Here is a 17,349-nt window from a genome sequence, read left to right on the forward strand (position 1 = left end):
ATGTTTATTTGGAATTTGTCTCAGGTTCGCAGATTTTTTCTTCAGATGGGTGATAATACTTCTCACTACATTCCCTCCAGCAGACCATAAATTTCCCTGACTCCCCTTTTTGCTGAAATCATTTTACAGCTTGAACACCCTGTCAATAGCGCCCCCCCCCCCCCCCCTCCAAAATAACAAAAAAAAACAAATAAAAAAAAACAAAGAAAAAAAAACCAACAACAACATGACAAATGAATCAGCAATGGATGCCTCAAAAACTCACAACTCGAGAAAGTTGGAGAAACTAATTCATAGAACAAAAGTTGATCAAGAATGCTCTTGGTGTCACAGGCCATTCATGTTTTGAAATATGTCACCCTCATAGAGGGTTGGAAAAATTAGTCTGTAGACTCATTATTTTGCTCCTCTCCACGGAAATCTTTAGTAAAAGGCGAAAGATTTATGCGTTGTGAAGAGAAACCAGAGTAACTTTCGATTGAATGTATTTTGAGGGAATGAATATTATTTTAACTTATCACGTAGGTTTGGCTTTTAGCATGTAAATTAATGCATACGGGCTATTAATTTTTAAAAACTCCAATTTTATACGTACATTAAATCTCTCATGTTTAAAACAATAATTGTTACAGATAATTATTATTTCAAAATTGATTTATTTTCGCTAGTCGATGGAATAAGAAAATAATATAGTTTTACTAAAAGGAAAGGGAGATAATTATAATAAATTGGAATTGAACTGATAAAATGATCTATTACGTTCGAACTAATACGAATAGGAATGCATTGCACACGCCATGCCAATGCTATTTAATCTTTGCAGCCCATTCAAGACATTTGTAAAACCCGCCTGATGTGAGATCATATACCGAGACTCGACTACAGAGACGGGAAATTTCTGGAGTGGCAATAGGGTTCAATAACAGACGATACGTATATTATGTGTCAGCCCTTGTCAAGTCTGTAAACACCTCTCTCTCGTAATGTTAATTTGTAATTTGTCTCAGGTTTCGCAGATTTTTTCTTCAGCTGGATGATATTACTTCTCACTGCATTCCCTCCAGCAGACCATCAATTTCCTTGACTCCCTTTTTGCTGAAATAATTTTACAGCCTGAACACAGCGTCAACAGCTCCCCTCCCCCCTCCTACCAAAAAAAAAAAAAAAAAAAAAAAAAAAAACAACAAACAAACAGAAAACACAAAAGAGAAATGAAAAAAACAACAAATAAACAAGCAAAAAAGACACAAGAATGCCTCAAACAAAACTCAAACGCAATGAATGCCTCAAACAAAACTCACAACGCGACAATGTTGGGGAAACTATTTCATAGAACAAAGTAGATCAAGACTGCTCTTGGTGTCACAGGCCATTCATGTTTTGAAATATGTCACCCTCATAGAGGGTTGGAAAAAATTAGTCTATAGACTCATTATTTTGCTCCTCTCCACGGAAATCTTTAGTAAAAGGCGAAAGATTTAGCGTTGTGAAGAGAAACCAGAGTAACATTCGAATGAATGTATTTTGAGGGAATGAATATTATTTTAATTAATCACGTAGGTTCGGCTTTTAGCATGTAATTTAATGCATACGGGCTCTTAATTTTTAAAACTCCAATTTTATATGTACATTACATCTATCATGTCTAATACAATAATTGTTACAGATAATTAATATTTCGAAATTGATTAATTTTCGATAGTCGATGGAATAGAAAAATAATATAATTTTACTAAAAGAGAAGGGAGATAATTATAATAAATTGAATGGACTGATAATAATGATCTATTACGTTCGAACTAGATACGACTAGGAATGCATTGTACACATGTCAATGCTACTTAATCTTTGCAGTCCATTCGATAAATTTGTAAACCCTCCTGGTGTGAGATCATATACCGAGACTCGACTACAGAGAAGGGGAAATTTCTGGAGTGGCAATAGGGTTCAATAGCAGACGATACGTATATTATGTGTCAGCCCTTGTCAAGTCTGTAAACACCTCTCTCGTAATGTTTATTTGGAATTTGTCTCAGGTTCGCAGATTTTTTCTTCAGATGGGTGATAATACTTCTCACTGCATTCCCTCCAGCAGACCATAAATTTCCCTGACTCCCTTTTTGCTGAAATCATTTACAGCTTGAACACCCTGTCAATAGCGCCCCCCCCCCCCCCTCCAAAATACAAACAAAAAACAAATAAAAAAAACGAAAAAAAACCAGACACAAGCATACAAATGAACAGCAATGGATGCCTCAAAAACTCACAACTCGAGAAAGTTGGAGAAACTAATTCATAGAAAAAAGTTGATCAAGAATGCTCTTGGTGTCACAGGCCATTCATGTTTTGAAATATGTCACCCTCATAGAGGGTTGGAAAAATTAGTCTATAGACTCATTATTTTGCTCCTCACCACGGAAATCTTTAGTAAAAGGCGAAAGATTTATGCGTTGTGAAGAGAAACCAGAGTAACTTTCGATTGAATGTATTTTGAGGGAATGAATATTATTTTAACTTATCACGTAGGTTTGGCTTTTAGCATGTAAATTAATGCATACGGGCTATTAATTTTTAAAACTCCAATTTTATACGTACATTAAATCTCTCATGTTTAAAACAATAATTGTTACAGATAATTATTATTTCAAAATTGATTTATTTTCGCTAGTCGATGGAATAGAGAAATAATATAGTTTTACTAAAAGGAAAGGGAGATAATTATAATAAATTGGATTGAACTGATAAAATGATCTATTACGTTCGAACTAAATACGAATAGGAATGCATTGCACACGCCATGCCCATGCTATTTAATCTTTGCAGCCCATTCAAGACATTTGTAAAACCCGCCTGATGTGAGATCATATACCGAGACTCGACTACAGAGACGGGAAATTTCTGGAGTGGCAATAGGGTTCAATAACAGACGATACGTATATTATGTGTCAGCCCTTGTCAAGTCTGTAAACACCTTCTCTCTCGTAATGTTAATTTGTAATTTGTCTCAGGTTTCGCAGATTTTTTCTTCAGCTGGATGATATTACTTCTCACTGCATTCCCTCCAGCAGACCATAAATTTCCTTGACTCCCCTTTTTGCTGAAATAATTTTACAGCCTGAACACAGCGTCAACAGCTCCCCCTCCTCCAAAAAACAAAAAAAACAAAAAAAAACAAACAACAAACAAACAGAAAACAAAAAAGAGAAATGAAAAAAACAACAAATAAACAAGCAAACAAATGAACAGCAATGAATGCCTCAAACAAAACTCACAACGCGACAATGTTGGGGAAACTATTTCATAGAACAAAGTAGATCAAGACTGCTCTTGGTGTCACAGGCCATTCATGTTTTGAAATATGTCACCCTCATAGAGGGTTGGAAAAATTAGTCTATAGACTCATTATTTTGCTCCTCTCCACGGAAATCTTTAGTAAAAGGCGAAAGATTTATGCGTTGTGAAGAGAAACCAGAGTAACATTCGAATGAATGTATTTTGAGGGAATGAATATTATTTTTATTTATCACGTAGGTTCGGCTTTTAGCATGTAATTTAATGCATACGGGCTCTTAATTTTTAAAACTCCAATTTTATATGTACATTACATCTATCATGTCTAATACAATAATTGTTACAGATAATTAATATTTCGAAATTGATTAATTTTCGATAGTCGATGGAATAGAAAAATAATATAATTTTACTAAAAGAGAAGGGAGATAATTATAATAAATTGAATGGACTGATAAAATGATCTATTACGTTCGAACTAGATACGACTAGGAATGCATTGTACACATGTCAATGCTACTTAATCTTTGCAGTCCATTCGATAAATTTGTAAACCCTCCTGGTGTGAGATCATATACCGAGACTCGACTACAGAGATGGGAAATTTCTGGAGTGGCAATAGGGTTCAATAACAGACGATACGTATATTATGTGTCAGCCCTTGTCAAGTCTGTAAACACCTCTCTCGTAATGTTGATTTGTAATTTGTCTCAGGTTCGCAGATTTTTTCTTCAGCTGGGTGATAATACTTCTCACTGCATTCCCTCCAGCAGACCATAAATTTCCCTGACTCTCCTTTTTGCTGAAATCAATTTACAGCTTGAACACCCTGTCAATAGCGCCACCCCCCCCCCCCCCCCCCAAAAAAAAAATACCCCCCCCCCAAAAAAAAAAAAAAAAACAAATAAAAAAAGATTTAAACAAACAAAACAAAACACAATCAAGCAAATGGAACAGCATGGCAATGCATGCCTCAAAACTCACAACTCGACAAAGTTGGAGAAACTAATTCATTAGATCAAGACTGCTCTTGGTGCCACAGGCCATTCATTTTTTGAAATATGTCACCCTCATAGAGGGTTGGAAAAATTAGTCTATAGACTCATTATTTTGCTCCTCTCCACGGAAATCTTTAGTAAAAGGCGAAAGATTTATGCGTTGTGAAAAGAAACCAGAGTAACATTCGAATGAATGTTTTTTGAGGGAATGAATATTATTTTAACTTATCACGTGGGTTTGGCTTTTAGCATGTAAATTAATGCATACGGGCTATTAATTTTTAAAACTCCAATTTTATACGTACATTAAATCTCTCATGTTTAAAACAATAATTGTTACAGATAATTATTATTTCAAAATTGATTTATTTTCGCTAGTCGATGAAATAGAGAAATAATATAATTTTACTAAAAGGAAAGGGAGATAATTATAATAAATTGAATTGAACTGATAAAATGATCCCTACGTTCGAACCAAATACGACTAGAAATGCATTGCACACGCCATGCCAATGCTATTTAATCTTTGCAGCCCATTCAAGACATTTGTAAAACCGGCCTGATGTGAGAGCATAATATGCCGAGACTCGAATACAGAGACGGGAAATTTATGGAGTGGCAACAGGGTTCAATAACAGACAATGCGTATATTATGTGTCAGCCCTTGTCAAGTCTGTAAAAACCTCTCTCGTAATGTTGATTTGTAATTTGTCTCAGGTTTGGCAGATTTTTTCTTCAGCTGGGTGATATTACTTCTCACTGCATTCCCTCCAGCAGACCATAAATTTCCCTGACTCCCCATTTTGCTGAAATCTTTTTACAGCTTGAACACCCTGTCTGTCAATAGCTCCACCCCCCCCCCCCCCCCCCCCCCCCCCAACAAAAAAAAAAAAACAAACCCAAACAAAATAGAGATAAAAAAATAAAAGAACACAAGCAAACAAATGAACAGTAATGAATGCCTTAAAACTCACAACTCGACAATGTTGGAGAAACTAATTCATAGAACAAAGTATAGATCAATACTGCTCTTGGTGTCACAGGCCATTCATGTTTTGAAATATGTCACCCTCATAGAGGGTTGGAAAAATTAGTCTATAGACTCATTATTTTGCTCCTCTCCACGGAAATCTTTAGTAAAAGGCGAAAGATTTATGCGTTGTGAAGAGAAACCAGAGTACTTAAAATATGAATCTAATTCATGTAATTTAAAACTATTTATAATTTTCTTATATGTTCTAATTTTAGCATGTAAGTTAATGATTCCAAATTATTATATGAAAAGTTTGATTTCACCATTGCCTTTAATCGATTACTTGAAACATAATATTTTTATTAGATCATAGTTTTCTAACATTCATTAAATGTCTATATTCGATAGAAAAGAGAAATACTATAATTTTACAAAAATCCAAGGGAGGTAAATATAATTCAATTTTTTAACTGGAACTAATGAATACGATCTATATTGCATTCACAATAAGTGCGTCGAGGCATGTGACTTGCACAGCATGTCAGGCTATTTAATTTTGCAATCCATTCAATATATAATTTGTAAATCGCCTGATGAGAGGTATGGAGAGCCGGTATTTGTTTCATCTGACTCTCTAACATACTTTACCGTCTGAAAAAAAAAAAGAACTGCAAAGAAAGCTTTAAATCGAACGAAGTCGCTACAAAACTTGGTGCACTTACAGAATTAGTTTGTGGACATGATACAACGGTCACGTCTTTTACGTGAAGTACAAAACTGTTCTTGGTTATCACTTCAAATTCTTCGTCAATGAGATGATACACAAAGGGAAATAAACCAGGACAGAAAAGGGCAAATCTATTTTATTGATTATCTCCCATCCTGAAAAAAAACCTCATTAAATTTGTCGACGAGTGGCCATGTTGTAACGTAAAACAAATAAATGTTTTTACCACGGTGTTGGAGTCAGTCTACATTCATGTTTCAGGCCTTGTGGCCATCGTCAGGACTGTGTGTTACTTGGGTTTGGTTTGTTGTGTGTTGTTGTTGTTGCTTGTTGAAGAAAAATATACTATAATCAAACACCCCCATGAAGCCACACTGAACACGGAAATGTACAACAGCTGCTCACATAGACGAAAACATCAAGTAATCAACTACAACCCAACGGAACCACTTCAACAAGCAACAACAATAACAACAACACACAACAAATCAAACCCATGTAACACATAGTCCTGACGATGGCCATAAGGCCTGAAACATCGATGTAGACTGACTCCAACATCATGGTAAATATTACAATATATAATAATATATATATATATATATATATATATATATATATATATATATATATGTATGTATGTTTATGTATATATATATACATTACATACATACATACATACATACATACATACATACTTTACATACATACATACATACATACATACATACATACATATCATACATCCATCCATCATACATCACATATCATCCATCCATCCATCCATCCATCCATCATCCATTCATCCATCCATATCCATCCATCCATCATCCATCCATAACCATCCATATCCATCCATCCATCCATCCATCCATCACATCCATCCATCCATCCATCCATCATCCACATCCATCATCCATACATACATACATCACATACATACATACATACATACATACACTACATACATACATACATACATACATACATACATACATACATACATACTACATACATACATCCCATACATACATACATACAACATACATACATACCATACTACATACATACATACATACATACATACATACATAACATATCATACATACTACATACATACATAACATACATACTAATACAACATACATACATACATACATACATACATACATACATACATACATACATACATACATACACACACACACATACATACATACATACATACATACATACATACATACATACATACATACATACATACATACATACATACATACATACAGACAGACAGACAGACAGACAGACAGACAGACAGACGTAAATCCTGCCATTTACCCCGTTTCGTCCCCTTGACTATATTCCCAGTATGAAAAGGCCCGGGATACCCTTAGTACTCGTACATGTTAAAAACACACAAATAGGTCAGATCCAGTTAGTGAGTATTTCTCACAATATTTTGACACACTGATAAAGGAATTGCATCGGAAAACCTGACTACGCGATGCATTTATTGTTTTTCATTCATCTGTGTTAAAATTGTGAGTGATGGTCAGGACCTGTGGGCTGTTTATCCGGGTGATAGGCAACACTTAAGGTGGCTTTGGGTCTTCGGTTCACGATATGCGGATGAATTCACCGTCAAAATATAGTTTATTTTAAATTTTCGAGTCAAAAATGAAACACCTGAAATGTTTATTCGACTAGTTTCTACGATAAATGACGCAGTTTTAAAAAATGTATGCACTGTGTGTTGATTAAAGAACTGTAGGCTCATACTATGAGATTATAGTTAAAAAGTCATCCATCTCAATAGCTTGACAGGCATGGCAACAAGAGGTCACAGAGGAACCATCAATTATCAGATCATTATCTTGCACTAGTAGCTCGCCCTATTCTTTCTTTACTATGAATGAATACCAACCTATAATCGGTGATGGGTATTATAAAAGATTGCTGATACCAAAAAATGACGCCTAACCTGGACCCTTTCCTGTATGAAATGGGAAATTAAAGATACTTTAAATAAATGTCTATACTGTATTTGTATTTGTTTGATTGATTGATTGATTATTTAATCAATTAATCAATCGATCAATTAATTAATGTATACATTTATTTATCTATTTATTTACTAGTAAAGGGCCGGACCTTCGCAACGAAATATCTTAAAGGCTATAAAAGAGAAAAACATTGTAGCAACCAATATATATGTACATAATATATGTAGAATAGTTACCAATATTAACACATTTATTTTCAATCGAGTTGACATGAAATGGGCATGCGTATTTTATTACACGAGTGGAGAAAACGCAATATTTGCTGGGAAATAAAGGGATGAGCAGCCATTCTTCTATTATATTATATTACTGTATTGTAAAAAATAACAGAGATCAAGACGAATCTTTTGAGTCATCGACGATCAAAATCGTTCCGGTTTTAAGTCGGTAGATGCACGCAAATGAATCTGGCAACAAGGTGGTCAAATGACGATTCCCAAGGTTAAATTACCGGTTTTAAAGGAACGGTCATTATGCCATAGAAGATTTTATAAATAATCATTTGGGTCAATAATTGATAGAGTTACCATAATTGTACGGAACAATTAAAAACCTTAACCCTATTTTTTTTTTTTTAATGGGAAGAGAAATGAATAGATGTATCTCGCTCATGAAAATAGGATCATCTAGTCTGTGACCTTGACAGCCTGATTTACAACACACTCTTACTATGGTGAGGAGTGAGGTCCTGATAGATCAGTTGATAAGGCACTCGCTTCACATCGGATTCATTGGCAAATGGTTGCTATAGTTGTTGCTATAGTGATCTGAAAAAATAAAATGTATTCTCACCGAATGACTAAGAGTACTGACCATAGCTTATATATAACTTAAGTACTTGCCTATCACCCAATGCAATCAGCCCTACATATCTTGGTCATCACTCACAATAATGAAAATTACTGATTCCAATCTTTTTGGAAATGTGAAACCAGTCCTTCGGAGAAGGACATACCTTGTGCAAATGGTATTTTGGTTTCTAGCCATAATAAATGCTGGTCGTCAATAAAGGTCATCCGACCTCGCTCTTTCATGCCCAGTAATCACAAGAATCTGCCTATACATCTTGTTACTAAAATAATTATGCACCTTATAGTTCAATACGCAACATATTCATTATTTGTCCCAAGGAATGGTTTCACAATTCCAAGGAGTTTTGAAACGGAAGAGAGGTAGGTGTGACGTCACGATTTCTGCCTCTAATTGTAACATAAGCGACTGGACAAAAAATGTATCGCGCTGTCAGGTGTTGCTATGCAATTCCGTCATTTGTGTGTCAAATATTGTGATGAATACTCACAAACTGTGGGGCTGGTTGATTCAGATGACAGAAAAATGCAAAAGGTGTTTCATCTGACTTGTCAGTTTTCGGGCGAAAGTTTTCATTTTTCATTTTAATTTTGTAATTTGCTTACTAGCAATGAATGAGGGGTAGATTTTTAAAAAATGTATATGAAAATTGAGCTTTTTTATAAAGCAATATCCACTAAATGTGCTCAAAGCGCTTTACAAGGGGTCCTTGACAACAGCAACACTTAACATTTAGGAAGGGAATGACGCCTGTTAGGTGATATTACAATTTTTTTTTCGAACAGAGACAACGCTGTTAACACTAGGTACTCATTTTACACCTGAGCACGGCGAGAGAATGTGAGTAAAGAGCCTTTTCCAAGGATTCAAATATGCGCCGAGCGAGGCTCAAACCCAGGACCTTCCGATCTGAAAGCGAGTGTCATACCACAAGACCACATAGCCGCATGGATTTGTAAACCACATTGTCTGTGAAACACGAGATATCCTCTGATGCCTGCTCTTATGATCTATTCGTATGACCCAAAATGAAAGTCAAGACACTGTAGGTCCTAACGAAAGTCTGTTGACAAATCTATTCCTCCACTGGGGCAGATAAAATAAAATGAATTCAACCATGACCTAAATCATATGTATTCTGTTGACAAACCTATTCTTCCGATTGGACAGATAAACTAAAATTTGTTAACTCGTATTGATTTATTCTATAAATTATTAAAATCTTCGAGGAAATGTTTTAGAAACCTGAACTTATGCCGCTTAAGCTAAACAAATACATTATACATGCTACTTTCGCAGGTAAAATATGATCTGTCAACTCATCTTAACCGGTGCTCCTCGTCAAATTACCGATCATTATGCCTCAGCAGATTTTCAAATTATTATCATTTGAATCAATGGAGGATAAGACAATCCTTAATTTGGAAAAGGCTCGCAAGTTACTCGTATATAATATGTAAAAAATAGTTGTATAATTTTTAGATTTGCCATAAATTTTGTGTTCGTTGGCAAAAACAAAACAAAACAAAACAAAAAAACCCCACAAAAACAACAACTAAAATTGGCTGTAAGAAACGAATGTGATCCCCAAAACTATCTAGTTAAAAGAACCGATTCTATTAATTTATTGATATCATATCATAGGCTAAAAGCTAAAACGATCAGTCCTTTAAGTGTCTTTAGTAAAAACAAGTAATAAGAATAATTAATCAGACACCAATCAATGTAAACATTTCATAGTCTTGAACTATTTAGACACTTGGTGTGTTTTACATACGTATTTATTTCTTTCAGAAGTACCTTTCGATCGTGTGTACATCGGTTAAATTCAACGCAGAGTGTCTGTCATTAGGTGGAAGACATATTTTGTGACATTTCAATCATAGCCAATAACCAGCACCCTAGGGGATCAATCCCGTGGTCCCCAACACTTCATTAGCGCCTATTTTCTCTCATTAATTCCACGATCAGCTGGATTTTCTGCCGTCATTTTCTGGCGGCTTAAAGAGATGCCACCGGAAGTGTCTAACATCTTGCCTGCTTCCCCCCCCCCCCCCCCCCCCCCACTCCCCAACCAACTCCGCAACCCTGTCAGTCCCCAAACCCTATTTATGTTTCTACTTCTGTGTACTTCATTTTCTCTCTCAGTTTCTCTATCCTCTCTCCTTCCCCCTCTCGCTCTTTCTCTGATCTTCTCCTTCTCTACATACTCTTCCCTCTCCTCCTCCTCCTCCTCCTCCTCCTCTTCCTCCTCCTCCTCCTCTTCTTCCTCCTAATCCTCCTCCTCCTCCTCCTCCTCCTTCTTCATCATCATCATCATCATCTTCTTCTTCTTCTTCTTCTTCTTCTTCTTCTTCTTCCTCATCAGTATCTTATTCTTTTTCCCTTCTCTCTCCTGTTACTGATCACAATTTTCTTTTAGAATGACACAGTTAGATATCACTACTAGCCAGCTTGCTCTGTGGCGTAGTGGTTAAACAGACTCTAGCATTGAAGGTTCCAAAACCCCAACCCAATAGATAGTATGCAGATGACGTCACTCAGGCCTTTGTTATTGTTTTTGCCATCCGCGTTTGTGAGTTATTCTCACTAAACTGTATTAACCAGACTATAAAAGTTCATGGTTACACAGAGTTTGTGTGTTGGTCCGTTATACTTCCGGATGGCAATGTTGTGAACTCCTTGGCCAAGCGCATTCTATCTATAGCATTTTTTATTTATTATTATTATTGCTATTTTAGTTTTGGATACTTTAAAATATTATAAGTTATTTATTTAAAATTTATTTTATTTTTGAAAAATCATCATTTTTATTTAATATAGATAATTATCGTTATTATATTTTCAAATACTTTATCAATATCAACAGTGTTCGTTTCCTACGTTAAAAAAACAAACAGAAAAACATTATTATTATTATTATTATTATTATTATTATTATTATTATTATTATTATTATTATTATTATTATTATTATTATTATTATTATTATTATTATTATTATTATTATTATTATATTATTATTATTATTATTATGTTGTGTTTTCTTCTTCTTCTTCTTCTTCTTATTTATTATTTTGAAAATATGATTATTATTATTATTATTATTATTATTATTATTATTATTATTATTATTATTATTATTATTATTATTATTATTATTGTTATTATTATTATTATTATTATTATTATCATTATTATTATTATTATATTATTATTATTATTATTATTATATTATTATTATTATTATTATTATTATTATTATTATTATTATTATTATTATTATTATTATTATTGTTGTTATTGTTATCATTATTATTATATTCATCATCATCATCATCATCAATCATCCATCATCATCATCATCATCATCATCATCACCATCATCATCATCATCATCATCATCATCATCATCATCATTATTATTTATTATTATTATTATTATTATTATTATTATTATTATTATTATTATTATCATTATTATTATTATTATTATTATTATTATTATTATTATTATTATTATTATTATTATTATTATTATTATTATTATTATTATTATTATTGTTGTTGTTTTCTTCTTCTTCTTCTTCTTCTTCTTCTTCTTCTTCTTCTTCTTCTTCTTCTTCTTCTTCTTATTATTATTGTTATTATTATTATTATTATTATTATTATTATTTATTATTATTATTATTATTATTATTATTATTATTATTATTATTATTATTATTATTATTATTATCATTATTATTATCATTATTATTATTATATTTAATTTTTTTTTTTTGGTCAATCCGATCAGTAGTTGTATACCATGTTTTGTTTTTTTTTTATTGGTGGAGGGAGGGGGGCGGATGGCCTCTGTTCTTTAAAAAAACGTCGGCGTAGAAAAACTGTGTTAACCATGGGATACCTATCTATGATGTTAACCTACACTGCCAAGGGAGGTGTAGAAAATCAGAAAAATGCCGAAATTCAATCCAGACTATTCCAGCATGATTTGAGTAGTCTGACAAGTGAGTTATCAGAACTCCCAACTTATTTACTTTACGTAGTTACTAATACACATACCACCCATAAATACCAACAAACAGTACAACAATAGAGAACCCCGCTGGCGTGAAAATAAAAACACATCTAAGCCATTAGATGATTAGTGTACACATTAGTTATTATCAATAAAGGAGCTGCTCGAATTGTGCTTTTGCCGACCGCTTGATTTCAATTAGATCGTCTGGTCATCGCTTCTAGGGCCTTGTACCTGTCCACTCAGACCCATTGTCCAGTGATTGGCCAGTCCATTACCTGGATTAGTCTCCCTTTGCCCTTCCCCTCCCCGTCAAAGGCAGTTAGTCCGACTGCGACGAGGGTTGCCAGATTGTGTTTGTTTTCCTTTTTTTTTTTTCTAATCTTTTTATTTTTTCTCTCTAAGTAAAAGTAATGGGAGAACGTAACAGGAAATCAGTTTGTGTAAATAAACTTTTTTAAAAGGACGAAAAAAAAAAAAGTTATCACGTTATCAATTGTTATCAAAATGTATAAATTTCGAATGAATGAATTATATAGAAACATCCAATTTCTTATGTGATTGTTTGAGAGTATTGTATCTATTTTTTAATAGATGGAAACTAGCAGAGTAGAAAATCTACATATGAAGTGCTAATATGTCCAAAAAAGGTGTATAAATATTATTTGAGAATATTCTACAAAATTAGCCGCCTATGACAATGTAAGTAGAGTGAATGTTTCTACCGTGACTGTTTGTACTTTCATTATGCCCGATCCCCATTTTCATATTTTCAAAGAAATCAGTATCTTTTCAAGTGATGCGATTTCGAAAAGTCCAACATTTTGAAATTGAAATGCCATGTTTCTTTTCTTTCTTTTTTTTTTTTTTTTGGTATGAAAAGCGCAAAGATTTGGCAACCGGATTTCCAAAATACCTGTGTTTTGATTACGACTGGCCGCTACCAACATGGCAATGCGGTTCGTGCCGATTCCAGCTCCTAACAGTTCCCCCCCACCGGCCCAATTGCAATCGGGACGTCTGTACGCAAGCTGGAACAGCCACACAACAGCAATCAGCCGGAGTGATAGCCAATCAGAGAGTAAACATGGACGTTTACACCTCCTCTTCACCTTCGCTCTTCTTTATCTCATCTTGTTTTCCCCTTTACACCTTCAAACGTGAGAATATTCCAATAATGTAGGGAGATAATAGATTAATAATGATAATAATGGATCATCTCACCCGCGGTTTTAACATTATCGACTTTTATAGACTCTGATAATGAGGACAGAGTGACCACTGCCTTGTCCACTAAATGTTTGTCGTGTGATAGGATGAAAGAAGACCGACAGGCCACAGGTGAGAATCTACCAAACTGATTGGCTAGCCGGTTCTAATGGGCGGACAGATAAGACCATCTAAATGTATGAATAATAATGAACAATTTTACGAAACAAAGTTTGAGCATTACAAGTTTAAATTTAGCAACACAAATTCACTTGTATCACAAAAGCTTTCAGTATTTATGGAAAGAAAACCGTTCATTGATTAAAAAAAAACATTTTCATAACATTGAATTATTGATTGATTTTTTTTTTCTCACTTTCGAAAATGTTTGTCTCTGTATGTTTCAGGATACAAGTTTGTTATGAAAGTCTTGACGGCATTTTTTCCCCTTCGCGTGTTGTGTGCTGGGTTTTGTGTACGCATGTCTGTTCGTAAGGGTGGGGGTGCCCTCGTAGAAGCACAGCAGTGTGTCCGAATAATAATCATGATTGCTTCTGCCGTAGATCGTTAACTCTTGACGAGCGGGGTTCTATTTAAGTCTAATTGGACATCGTATATAGACATCTTTTCACCAAGAGAGCAGTAATACATATGGGATTCTGTGTTCCATTATTTTGGTCTCTTGGTAGAAACTATTAGGTCTACAATAATATCCGGGTGGAGTAAGGTAGACTATGATTTCACATTATTTTTTAAATCTCGCCGTCAGGGAGTTAACTGGTCAGGCAATCTACCTGACTCGCAACTCGCAACTCAACACAACGTTAGTAGGTATAACAAAAACTACGGATACACCTTCCACGTTGAAGTGATTAGTCCGAATTGATGTGGCTGTAACCGTGATCCGAATGAAGTTGATGACGATAATGATGATGACGATGATGATCATAATAATGATGTCATTACATCGAGTCGATTATTATTAACCCGTCGCTGTCACCATCCATTATCATCGTTTCTAACTGTAAATGACCACTCCATGTTACAGGGGGCTTAGAGAACAGCCTTGATCTGGCAATCGGCCTTGTCAGATAAGCTCCGTGTTGAACGTTTTCCAGTGGCTCACTTGTTCTTCAAGCCACCATCAGCAATGATAGAAGATGGATTAATATTTCAATTTCATCTAGATTAAAACGTTGCTACAACCCTGGACGCCGTACATTTGGAAATATAAAAGAACGAATTTGAGGATACGGCTAGTTCATTTCATGGCTGTGTTTTCTGTGAGTTTAAAGTGAGGATGAAGATTTCATTGGAATTTTAATGCTGGTAAAAAAGTCATTTCGTTTTCTAAAAAAAAAATTTAAAAAAAGCAAAAACAAACAACAAAAAAGAGTAACAAACAAACAAAAGAAAAGCAAAAAAAAACAAAAACAAAAACAAACAAACAAACAAAAAAAACACACACACACACACAACACAACAAACAAAACAAAAACAAACAAAACAAAAACAAACAAAACAAAAAATAAAAACGACAAAAAAATAAATAAAAATAAAATATAAAAACAAACACCAACCAAAAAAAAAAAAAATATAAAAAATGACCCCCGCCCACCAAAAAACACAAACACCAACAATAAAAATCAAGAAACAATAAACCAATAAAAAAAGAAAGAAAAAACAAAACAAAAGACGAAACAAAACGAAACAAAAACAAACAAACAAAAAACAAAAAAAACAAACAAAAAAACAAACAAACAGTTTTTTATAATATTATAGATTCAGCAAAATTTTTTATTGAAATTATTTTTTTGTCTTTCTTTAACTTTTAATTTTTTCTTTTTTCTCTTTTTCTTTTCTTTCTGTCTTTCTTTTAAAAAAAAATTCCTTTGGTCTTCTTTTAGGTATACAATATTGCGGAAAGCATATCAGGGGGGGGGGGGGGGTGCCCTCGTGTGACTAAATAAAAAATCACATTTTATTTTCTATTCCTTTTGTTTTTTCTCTCTCCGAATTCTCGTGATTACAGCTTAGCCGTGCTACACATTTAATTACCATATGAAAAAAAAAGAAGGACAAAATATTATTATTGTATATTTAAATTTTATCTCATAATAATCTTGACTTAGTCAATAGAATATAGGATTGAAAATTATAATGGCAGGGAATGACATTTAATTTTTAATGTTTATAAACTTTATAATATTTTTTTTTGTCAAATAAAACTGACCAGAGGGAGTTACCCAATCCCCTGGAGAAAAGCAGAGGGCTAATTAGAATTTTCAGCTCACATCTGAGACAAATTATTCTCACGTTTATTTTTTTGAAAGTAATAAAACAAAGCCCACCAAACATATCGATTCTAAACTTAAAATAAGTGTTGCAAAAATTGAAATCCATAAGAACTTGACCACAGGATGAAAAATATCTTGAAAGTTTTGTTTGACAGTAAGTAGACATATCATAGTTGACGCTATTTTTCTACAGATTAGGAATAAAATTCTTGTTCATTTATTATTTTTTTAAAATACATGACCATTCATATATTTTAGTTGCTTTCAACTGGAACGTTGAAATATTATTTAAACTTACATTATCATGTTAAGATTTTATTTTGAATCAGTCCGTCATATCAACAAATACATTTATTTGTTTTGTTTTTTTTAAAAATAAAGGGAGAATGATGGTATTTTTGACATGGAAATAATATCAGGATGATTTCATCTTTACAAAGTCTGCTAGGACATTCAATGGCATAGTTGGGAACATAAAACAAGTTTTAAAAGATAAAATAAAAAAAAGAAAATAAAAAGAGAAAAAAAAGGCAGAAACAAAAAAGAAAGAAAAATAAATAATAGAAAAATAATAAAAGACAGACCAAAAAAAAAAGAAAAAAAAGACAAAGATAATTTCAATTATAAATGCTGGATCTATAATATTCTTGTGAAAAACAAAGTTATATCAAATAATAATATCAAATAAAAATCCCCCCCCCCTCCACTAATTATCTGGCTTTTTATAGTTTTACCTGTTTTTATAACATTCTCTTTTATTCATAACTTTCTATTGATTTTAGTAATTCCAAAGTTACAAATAAATAATTATAATGATGCAATAAAGCGCTAGGCGCACAATATACATAACAAACAATTTTAAAAAAGAATGAAAGATGAGTATACATAAATATTTCAAAAATGTAAAATATAATATAAAGATTGTTTATCCATTCTTTTTCAACTTTGATTAAAAAT

At 33.2% G+C, this 17,349-nt stretch overlaps 1 protein-coding gene and 6 non-coding genes across 7 annotated transcripts in view; 1 reads left to right on the plus strand and 6 right to left on the minus strand.

The window, feature by feature from the left end:
* Nucleotides 1–356: 356 nt before the first annotated feature.
* On the minus strand, nucleotides 357–471 carry LOC144969736 (U5 spliceosomal RNA). The gene has a single exon (XR_013644817.1). It is a non-coding gene; the product is annotated as a U5 spliceosomal RNA (small nuclear RNA).
* Nucleotides 472–1,391: 920 nt separating this feature from the next.
* Nucleotides 1,392–1,506, minus strand: LOC144969744 (U5 spliceosomal RNA). The gene has a single exon (XR_013644825.1). It is a non-coding gene; the product is annotated as a U5 spliceosomal RNA (small nuclear RNA).
* Nucleotides 1,507–2,357: 851 nt separating this feature from the next.
* Nucleotides 2,358–2,472, minus strand: LOC144969742 (U5 spliceosomal RNA). Its single transcript, XR_013644823.1, has one exon. It is a non-coding gene; the product is annotated as a U5 spliceosomal RNA (small nuclear RNA).
* Nucleotides 2,473–3,362: 890 nt separating this feature from the next.
* LOC144969807 (U5 spliceosomal RNA) lies at nucleotides 3,363–3,477 on the minus strand. Its single transcript, XR_013644876.1, has one exon. It is a non-coding gene; the product is annotated as a U5 spliceosomal RNA (small nuclear RNA).
* Nucleotides 3,478–4,356: 879 nt separating this feature from the next.
* LOC144969738 (U5 spliceosomal RNA) lies at nucleotides 4,357–4,471 on the minus strand. Its single transcript, XR_013644819.1, has one exon. It is a non-coding gene; the product is annotated as a U5 spliceosomal RNA (small nuclear RNA).
* Nucleotides 4,472–5,355: 884 nt separating this feature from the next.
* Nucleotides 5,356–5,470, minus strand: LOC144969737 (U5 spliceosomal RNA). Its single transcript, XR_013644818.1, has one exon. It is a non-coding gene; the product is annotated as a U5 spliceosomal RNA (small nuclear RNA).
* A 9,094-nt stretch (nucleotides 5,471–14,564) lies between these two features.
* Nucleotides 14,565–17,349, plus strand: part of LOC144968356 (uncharacterized) — a 36,522-nt gene continuing 33,737 nt past the window's right edge. The window contains exon 1 of the mRNA XM_078906631.1: nucleotides 14,565–15,424. The gene's annotated coding sequence lies outside the window, so the exon portion shown is untranslated. The remainder of the gene's footprint in view (nucleotides 15,425–17,349) is intronic.

The sequence above is a fragment of the Berghia stephanieae genome, chromosome 3, assembly GCF_034508935.2.
Source record: "Berghia stephanieae isolate SIO BIC M18660-M18661 chromosome 3, UCSD_Bste_1.3, whole genome shotgun sequence".
NCBI lineage: Eukaryota > Metazoa > Mollusca > Gastropoda > Nudibranchia > Aeolidiidae > Berghia > Berghia stephanieae.